The sequence below is a fragment of the Dipodomys spectabilis genome, unplaced genomic scaffold (genome assembly GCF_019054845.1).
Source record: "Dipodomys spectabilis isolate Male_0828 unplaced genomic scaffold, ASM1905484v1 ptg000105l, whole genome shotgun sequence".
Classification (NCBI taxonomy): domain Eukaryota; kingdom Metazoa; phylum Chordata; class Mammalia; order Rodentia; family Heteromyidae; genus Dipodomys; species Dipodomys spectabilis.
Window position 1 is genome coordinate 757872 of NW_024870782.1, and position 10065 is coordinate 767936.

Consider the following 10065-nt stretch of genomic DNA (forward strand, 5'->3'; position numbering starts at 1 on the left):
AACAAGGAAAACAATGCTAAAAATAAAGAAAACCAATTATGAAATATTAATGAATAATAAAATAAAAAACAAAACAATTACCAGTGTTTTCAGTATTTGAAGTGTACTACAAATTAGATTTTATTATTGTCATATTTCTTTACATTTAACACTGGCTAAGATTATGATGTTCCACAAGAATTTTATAGGCTATGAGTAGTGTTTAAAGACACCCACTAAGATAACTATTTATAGTTCATCTCATAATTTGTATATGGCTTATATCATCATTTGTTCCTCATTAACATATGAAGTAAGGAAGGCCTACAGTTTTAACAGAAACTGTGTAGTTAACATAGTCAACTCTTTATTCTGCTCTTTTACACAAAGACTTTGCAACTTCTCATTACTAAACTTTCTATAAAATATGAAATGTACATACTTAGTAGTACTTATCTGCTACCATAAATCTTAAATACTTTATAGAAAAGTATTATGACCTGCCAAACAGTCCCAGTTTTTGGCATATATAAGCAAATTCCCAAAATTAAATATATTGAAAACATTAAAACTTTTAACAAACCTTAACACTTGCTGTAGTGTTCATTATGGCAGGTCCCTTGTATAGAATAATTGAATTCCTCCTCCTACACATCTCTTGAACAACAAATATCTGGAATTATTTTGTTTTTGACATGTCAATCTTGACTTTATTCTTAAATGTGTACTTATGTAAGAAGTACATGGTTCTAAAATTTCACGAAAATTCTTTCAAACTTACTTTTTGTTGAATTGTCTAGTTAAAGAAAATCAATTACAATTTATATATAAAAATGTTCTGTGCACAATTCTGCATCACATACACTAACATTGGAATGATACAGAGAAGATTAGCATGGCCACTGGGCAAGGATGACAGGCAAATTCCTGAAGCATTCCATCGCCCAATATTTTAGGAAATGGAAAGACTTGGAAAAAAAATTATTAATTGAAGTAAGCCAAGTCCAAAGAAACTTAGGTCCCATGGTTTCTCTAATTTTCAATAACTAATGTATGTCTAGGATAAGCAGAAAAGGCCAAAAGTTATGTGTATATGACCAGATAAGATTATGTTAAGGGAAATGAAACCCATGTTAGGGACACAAGTGGTTTTTTTTTTTTTCTTGCTATTGTTTCTCATGTACTTGTAACGTGCAGTGTGTTTTTTTTTTTGTTTCTTTGTATGTTCGTCCCCCATGCTATAACACCTGTTTTCACTGTATTTGAAGTTGGTACGCCTACATCTTGTATATACTCTCCTCTAATTTGGTGAGGGGAAGGAAAAAAAAAAACAAAATGATTAAATAGGGATACAGGTATACCCATTGTAACAATAAGATGCACAAGACACTATGTTGTAAAGTGAACTTTACAATTGAGGTGGGGAAAGGGAGGAGGTTAATGGACTTGTGGAGGTGGGAGGGAAGGGATGTAGGGGAACAATAAAGGAGGAGGTAACAATGCTTGTTAGGGAATGTACTCATTACCTTGCTCATGTAAGTGTTACCCCTATGTACAGTATTTTTACAATAAGAACGTATAAAAATGTTCTGAGATGGAAGAGTTTATTTCCTTTATTTTACTCATATAATATCATTAGCAAAGGAATTCATGCAAAACTCCGATATGAAGGCATTTTGAATACAAATGTGGGTGAATGCACGAATGTGCTCAAGTACTTGAATGTGTGTTGACGTGCTCAGTGTTTGAAATCAGGGCTTCAAGGTCTTGCTGGGCCTTTTTTCTTTAGATTGATGAGCTACTAAATGAGCTACATCTCCATTCTTGGCCCTATGCTAGTTCATTAAAATTTTTGAAAAATAATCTCCTGAATTTATTTTGCCCTGATTGGCTTCCAACTGCTATCCACAGATCTCAGGCTCCTGAGTAGATATCCAGAGTAGTTAGGATTACAGGTGTGACAAACCAGCAAAAGCTTTCAGAATAACGTTAAAAGTAGAAGAAAATTTACTTCAGAGGGCATGTTTTAGCATCTCCAATTTTAAAGCATTTTGGAGTGATTATTTATGATTTTTTTTTCTTTTTGGATACTTATAAGACAGTAGGTGATGATATTTAAAAGTTTTAGTACTTTTTAAAGAGGATACTGGAATTGTGGGACAGAAGAAATTTGCCTCTCTTTGGACCTCAATGTATAAGCTCAGTTCTGTGCATGATAACCCAGTGTCACCAACACAATCTGTATTGAAGACAAATGTGATAGAAAACAATCACCATGGGCAATATTTACTATGCTATTATTTCTTGGACAATATGAATATTGAATTGAGAGTGTAATAGAATGGAGAGATTTTATCTACCTTTTGTGTATTGCTGAAAGACTTTCAGAAACTTTGACTCATTTCTTTCCCCACTGTGTGTGTCTTTAGGCCGTGCACTTACTGCATTTAATTACAATTTTTCCCAACACTAAAATGGTAATAACATTAACATTATAGCAAATGTTATCTTAACAATTAAGGGAATAAAACTTGTGAAATACTTAAAATAAACTTCTAGGAATGAGCTTTGAGTTTAGCCAGCAATCTTTTATAAATACTAAATAGAACGTCATAAGTAGTACAGAAACCATTACATGTAGTGAGTAACTAGAAGTAATATCTATTGATCATGCTCTGCTTCCAAGGAAGCCAGGTGGATAACTTCTCATGCTGTAAATCAAACTGGTTATGTTATGTCTTGATAGTGTAAAAATATCAGGGACAGAATGATGAAGGAATATTGTAGACTGAGGTGAAATCCATATGAAAATGTGCAAAACTGATAAAACATAAAAGTATCTGAGCAGTATTTTGTGTTTTACAACATTTAAGTTACATCGCAAAGATAAAGAAGTCATAGAAGAATAAATTCTTTTTTGTTGTCCTATCATAGCTCCTTAAAAGGATGAACTCTTTCCTCATTCTTATACAGGCATCATCAGATGAGAGGAACTGTAGTTTTTTGTTGTTGTTGTTTGCTTCCTTCCATTTGTTCTTCAGTTTGAAATCTGAGCTACTTGAGACTGAAAGAAACCAAGGGAAATTAGACAAACAGGCTTTGGAAAGAACAATCAATGTAAAATAAATAAACTACAGCCCTGTAACAGGTCTAACTAAATTGAGTTATATAGTGTCAATTTTTAACAGAAAATGATGTAAGCAATACCATGTTATTGAAAACTGAAAAATGTTAAGAGTTGCTTCATTTTTTTATTTTCTACTACCTTGAATTTATTATTGATCTGATTTAGCGAGATTAAAGATGAGATTAACCAGAACCTCGATTAAAAATGGACAAAAGTTCTGAATAGACATGTTCTCCATAAGCCCTGAAAATTGCCTGTGGGTTTACAAAGTTGTGTTTAATACAACTTCTATGCTGCCTTAATTCTTTTTGAGCAGAAGTCATTAGAGAAATATAATTCAAAATTACTATGAAACAACTTTATAACTATTATAACTCATCAAAAAATCAATGGATCCAGTTATGGTGGTAAAGGCTTGTAATTCCAAGCATTTAAGAGGTTGGATTTAATTCTAAGGCCAGTCTAGGGTACTGCAGATAGTAAAAACCTGCCCTTTATTACCTTTGAATAAACGGTAATAATGTTGGTGAGAGTGTGGAGAAAAGGAAATTTTCTACACTATTGGTCAAAAAACAGTTTAGTATTCTCGTTGTAGAAAGTAGTATGCAAGTTTCTAAAAAAATCCAAAGTTGAGATATCATCTGATCCACCAATCATGTGATTATTTCTCTCTGCGTACCTCATAAATATATCTGTAGTTCATTGTTATTCACATTATTCACAAGAGCAGCCAAGATATAAGTCAATGTTTAGTGTTCAACTACAGACTAATAAAGCAACTGTGGTACATGCACAAATATCTTTTTCTGTTTCATCTTTAAAATAACAAGAGACTGCTCCCATTAGCCACAACTTACAATGACCTGAAAGATGTATTCGAAATGAATAAAAATGTTGTGTTCTGATCTTTGTAAACACACACACACACACACACACACACACACACACACACACACACACACACAAAAACTCAGATATTAAGACAAATTTTTTTTAAAGTAAAGCAAAGTGGAAATTCTGGGGCATTTAGTTCACAATGTAGAAGATACTAGATATACAGTATGAGGTATAGAGTTGAAATGTACAACATGAGGATACAGGGGACAACAGTGGCCTTACATAGGAATGAAGCTAAGTAAGTAGGAGTTGTTCTTCCTAGTAGGGGTTGCTCTTTTAGTTGTTCTTCTTTTAGTAATTGAAAAGATGAATGTAATTCTTTCAATATACCTGTCTGTTTGCAGAAATGATAACAAACAATATTGTAATAATGTTGCATACTCAACATAGAACAAACTGTCAAATTAAAATACATGAGATTATCCTTGATGTAAACTAATTATTACAAATAAGGGAAACCATGGGAACTATGTTTCTTTAAGTCTGGTTTACTTCACTTAATATGATTTTTTCCAAGACCTTCCATTTCCTTACAAATAAGGTGGTATCTTTCTTTCTGATGGAAGCATGATATGTGTGTCTATGTGTGTATGTAAGTGTGTGTGTCTCATTTTCTTGATCCATTCATCTACTGAGGGGCTTCAGAGTTGATTCCACATCTTAGCTATGGTAAATATTACTGTGATAAACATAATTGCGCTGGTAGCTTTAGTGTGGCCTTGTTTGTGATCATCTGGTTAAATGCCCAGAAGTGGGATTACTGGGGCATAGGAGCGTTATTTTGTACATCAAGGATAATCTTAGTAGATGAGTAGAATAACTCAATAGCTATGTACATATGACCATATAGGGTGATTCTAAGTGAAATGAACTCCAAGACATGTTCTTTGTTGTTGTTGTTCTTAATGTACTACATGATTTATTTTTATCCTTTTGTGTTTTCCCCACCTATGGTTTATCCCCTGTATTTGATTTTGATTCCCTGGGTATTGTAAATATGTTGATCTGAACTGGGGAAGGGGAAGGAAAAAAAACAAAATAGTGAGACAAAGGACAAAGGGGGAACCTATGCAACAGTGATACTCACAAAACAATAGGTTGGAAACGGATCTTGGGAGGTGCATTGGGAGGGAAGAGGGAGAAAAATGGGTAAAGGGGTAACAAGTTAGAAAAGAAATTAATTCCTTACCTTAATTATGTAACTCTAACCCCTCTGTACATTACCTTGACAATAAAATTTAAATAAAAAATAAAATAAAATATATGAGAGCAGCAATACAGTCAGTGGGACTAGGGGAAATTCTGTACTATACAAAGAAAAGTAGAACAGCTATGGAGAGCAACAATTTGACTTTAACGTAAGAAGTAATAAACTAGCATACAGATTTTCAGCCTCATGTCAGTCACTAAAAAGGGAAAACAAAATGCATAATTAGCAAACCAATAGAGATAAAATAGAAAACTAAGCAATTGAGGTGAAGGGGTGACTTGGATCAAGTATAACAAATGACACAATTAGAAAACAATAACAATGTGGTAAGTTTAAAAAACATAGGGCTGGGAAGGTGGCTCAGTGGTAGAGTGCTTGCGTTGCATGCATGAGGCCCTGGGTTCAATTCCTCAGCACCACATAAGCAAAAAGAAAAAAGCCAGAAGTGGCGCTGTGGCTCAAGTGGTAGAACGCTAGCCTTGAGCTGAAGAGCTGAGGGACAGCGCCCAGGCCCAGAGTTCAGGCCCCACAACCGGACCCCCCAAAAAAAAATAAATAAAAAATAAAAAACATTACCCATAATTCTATTAAATGTTGTTTACATCACAATTTGTTAGAACTATAATTCAAATCACAGTTTAATAGTATGTCATTTTAATAATAGTTTACTTATTATTGATTACTTCATATTCAATGTTTAATATATAATTTTATTTTCTGCAGATATAGAAAAGAAAAAGTGAAGCTAATATTAATAAATTAATGTAATAATTCAAAATGTATCCTACACTTAGCACTCTTCTTAACATGAAAAAATAAATTATTGCACATGACTCCTGGAAGGGTTCAGCATTGTAGTAAAATTCACACCACACAATACAGGAGGGTATTACTCCTCTAATCTAGCTTAAATTGTGGAAATTTGAATTTTACATGCATTTTTAATTCCTGTCTAAGTGACATCTAAAACATATACAATCATATACACGAGGAGTATTTCAGATAATACTTAAAAGTCACATTCATTAATTAAATTTTTATTATTTTGTATCAAATAAATATTTAAAGAGAGACTGGATTTCTGAGTAGATGATAGTGTATATGTGCCAGATTATTCATATTGAGGCTTATTTTATATTTCTGACATTGTTTCTACAGTCAGATTTAATTTTCCATAAAGGGTTAAGTGCATTATATAGGATATATGAAAGTAAACTGAATGTTTATTCCAGTAATCCTTTGCCACTTGTCTAATCCCAATATAATTCATCCATGTGTTTAAAGTAATGAAAATAACAACAGATAAAAGAAAGATAAATCAGTCTGTAGTAGACAAGTATTTTCACCTTTATTTTCACAGTTGGTCCTCTTTTACACTACAGAATATTCTTGGGAAAATGTGCTCCAGGCTGGCCACAACTGCAGAATATTATGGTTTGATGTATCATAAGAGAAGGAAGGGAGGGGACCTTCCTTCCAAAAGTCTGCTCCATGAGATGTGATCTGCTTCATGGTGCTGAATTGGAAATGAACATTTTTCACGCTCAACCTTGAAAAGCCATCTTGATAGACCATTTCTATAAGTGGTTACAGAGGATTATTGATGGCTTTGCAAGGATGCCACATTGCCTCATTTTGAGACAATTAACAGGAATTTAGTCAGCTGTTTCTTTGTATCTTTAGGAGAAAAACCTATTGACTCTAGGTCAGGGGATCACTGGGACCCAGAGAAGCTACTATCTTGAATAGTAATCCTAGACCTCTAAAACAAAAAAAAAAACACACACACACAAAACAAACAAACAAACAAAAAATCCAGTAAGCACAGCCAGTCATGTCTGCTATCACAGCCTACATGAAGTCAGGCAAGAAACAGAAGCTGAAAGTCATTTAGCTGATAAATAATATATTTTTTATGAGGCAGACTGAAATGAGACTCCAGAGAGAGGGTCAGAATGACTGAACAGAGACACTAAAGTTGATCACACAAAGATTAGAAAGTAGAGTTCCTTGTAGAACAAATAAATCATAGATTAGAAAGTAGAATTCCTTGTAGAACAAATAAATCATAGAAAGCCTATGCATGTAAGAACAAGACAGATCTTAGTCAGATTTAGTAAGGGTCTGTCAAGTCTGTTAATTTATTTAAAAAACCAGCTGATTTGCTGATTCATTCTATGTTTTATTTTGTCTTTATTTAGTTATTTCTGATTTAATTTTTTTATTTGTTTCTGTCTATTGTTTTGGGTTTGGGCTTCTTCCTGTTTTCAAGGAGCTTGAGCTACATAAGTAAAATATTCATTTGAGATTTCCCCAATTACTTGATGTAGGCACACAGAGCTATAAATTTTCGTGTAAGTACTACAAATATCAGAGTAGCTGGTATTTTGTGTGTTCATTTTTGTTAAATTGTAGAAACTTTCAGATTTCCATTATAATCCCTTCAGTGTTGCACTGGTCATTCAGCAACTTTTTGTTCAGTCTTCATTGGTTTGACAATTTTTTTGCTTTAGCTGTTTAATACTAAGTTTATTCTGTTATGGTCGGACAAGAAATTGGAATTCAATTAATTTTTCTTTCAATTTGAACAGAATTTCTATGTGACATAGGATATGTTCTATTTTGAAGAATCTTCCATGAGCTGCTGCGAAGAATGTATAGTCTGACATTGAATGTATATCCTCTAGATGTCTGTAAGGGATAGGTGGTCAATGTAGTGATTTAGGTCTGCAGTTTCTTGGTTGATTTTTTTCCTGCATAACCAATCCATGGAAGGGAATGAGGTGTTGAGATGTCTTTTTAGGTTAAGTAGTATTTGGTTGATGAAGTGGGATGCTGCACTATTCAGGGCATTGATATTTAGACTTGTTATATCCTCCTAATGGAGAGTTGCTTTAATCAATATATAATGTCTCTTCCCACTAATTTTAATTTGAGTTCTATTTTACCTTATGTTAGTAATTCTGCTGTGGACTGTTTATGGTCTCCATTTGCTAGAAAATTTTCCTTTCATCCTTTTAGTTTGAGTATGTGTTTGTTTTTGTCAATAAAATGTGTCTCTTTTAGATACTATTTGGATGCGTCTTGTTTTTTGATACTAATCTCTAATCTATGTCTTCTATTTGGAAATTTAAGTCCATTGATATTGAGAGTTAAGACTGAGAAATATCTGATAAATCCTGCTATGTTATACACCTGCTGTTAGGAGCTGTGCCTCATCTACTCTTAATATAGTTACCTTGTTCTGTAGTAGGGAGCATTTTATATAACCAGTTCCTCTTCCTCTTCTTCTTGATCTTCTCTATGTAGGATATATTTGATTAACTTCAATCCTGCTGATTTGGTGGAAAAACGTTGTTTCAAATTTTCTTTGTCATGAAATATGTTTATATATCCTTTAAATGTAAAGGAGAGTTTGGCTTGGGACCATATTCACGGTTGGTAGTTGTTTACCTTTAATGTTTGTCATATATAATGCCAGGCTCTCCTTTTTACCATATCAGCTAAGAAATCTGTATTTATTCTGACTGTATATCCTTTATAAATAATTAAACTTTTCTCTATGGCAGCTTTAAGAATCCTTCCCTTGATCGTTAATGATCCTCTAATTGATTATGATCTGGTGGTGGATTGTTCAGTTCTAGAATTCTGTTTGGTTTCTAAATACTTCTCTTCTCTGCATGAGCCTATCTCGTTGAATGTTTGGCATGTTCTCTGCTAGAATTCTGTAATATGCTTCCCATTCATTTATTTTCTTGCTCTTCTCCTTCTTGACACCTATTTCCCTGAAATTTGATCTTCTAACTGAGTCTTGAAGTTCTGGCAAGATCATTTCTTATTTCTTGGAGTTTTTCTAAATGACTATCTCCTCTTTCCTATTAGGCCTATTCTGTCTTTGACCCTGAGATTATCTTCTATGTCATCTTTTTACTGTAGAGACATTCTACTTTGTTTTTGATTTCTCTGTCTTCTAATTGGTCATTTTTAGGAGTTCTATCCCTTTATTAATGCTTTGTTTTAGGTCTTGTATGTACTTTCTGTACATTTTTTCTTTGGTTGGGGGAGTTGCAAGGGCTGTTTTCTTAGCTATGTCTTCTCTTATATCTTTTAACTAGGCATCCATTTTATTCCTGGACTCCTTTGTATTCTCAGAATTTATTTATCTTTCTGTTTGTAGTCTCCGTGAATTATTTTTCTAATGATTGGTTGGTCTCATCTTGTTCACAAATTTTCTTGTAGAGGTTTTCTATCTTTCCATTAATCACATTTTTCAGTCGTATATGTAATGTATTTTGGTAACTATCTTCTAGATCCTTGATTGTCTGTTCTAATGCCTGGTTATTTACTGTGTGAATTATACTACCTTGACATCACTTTTCTTGTATTTTTCCGATTTGTTCTGTCCATTTGGAGGTTTTGTTTTTGGGGGATCTATGATCTTAATAGGTGAATCTCTATGTTCTTGGTTGATTTGAGGTGTTGGTTTGGTCTTCTGTTGTGATTTGCTTTTCTGGAATTAAGTTTTTGTTTCGACAATTAAGTGTAGGAGTAGAGACCAGTGTGGTGAGATGTTGTGATTTTCATACTTGTGGTTCCAGTGACAGTTCGGACTGTCCAGTGGTATGGTGAATTGTCTCTCTGTATGGATGTGGCTTTCTTTAATGTACATTTCTGTTCTTGCTTTTTTCCATGTTACCCTTTTATTTTCACACTGCAAATGTACTTTTGAATATGTTGGCCAACACAGTCACAGGAGTCACCTGCCTGGCTGGGCACCTTTTCATAGATTTCTGTTTTCTTGTGAAGACAGTATAAAATCTTCTTTTGAATTTTATATTATAGCTGACTTGGT

General features: G+C 33.4%; 1 pseudogene; it reads left to right on the top strand.

The window, feature by feature from the left end:
• Positions 1–819: 819 nt before the first annotated feature.
• LOC122114072 lies at positions 820–932 on the top strand (annotated as a pseudogene).
• The last annotated feature ends 9133 nt before the right edge of the window (positions 933–10065 follow it).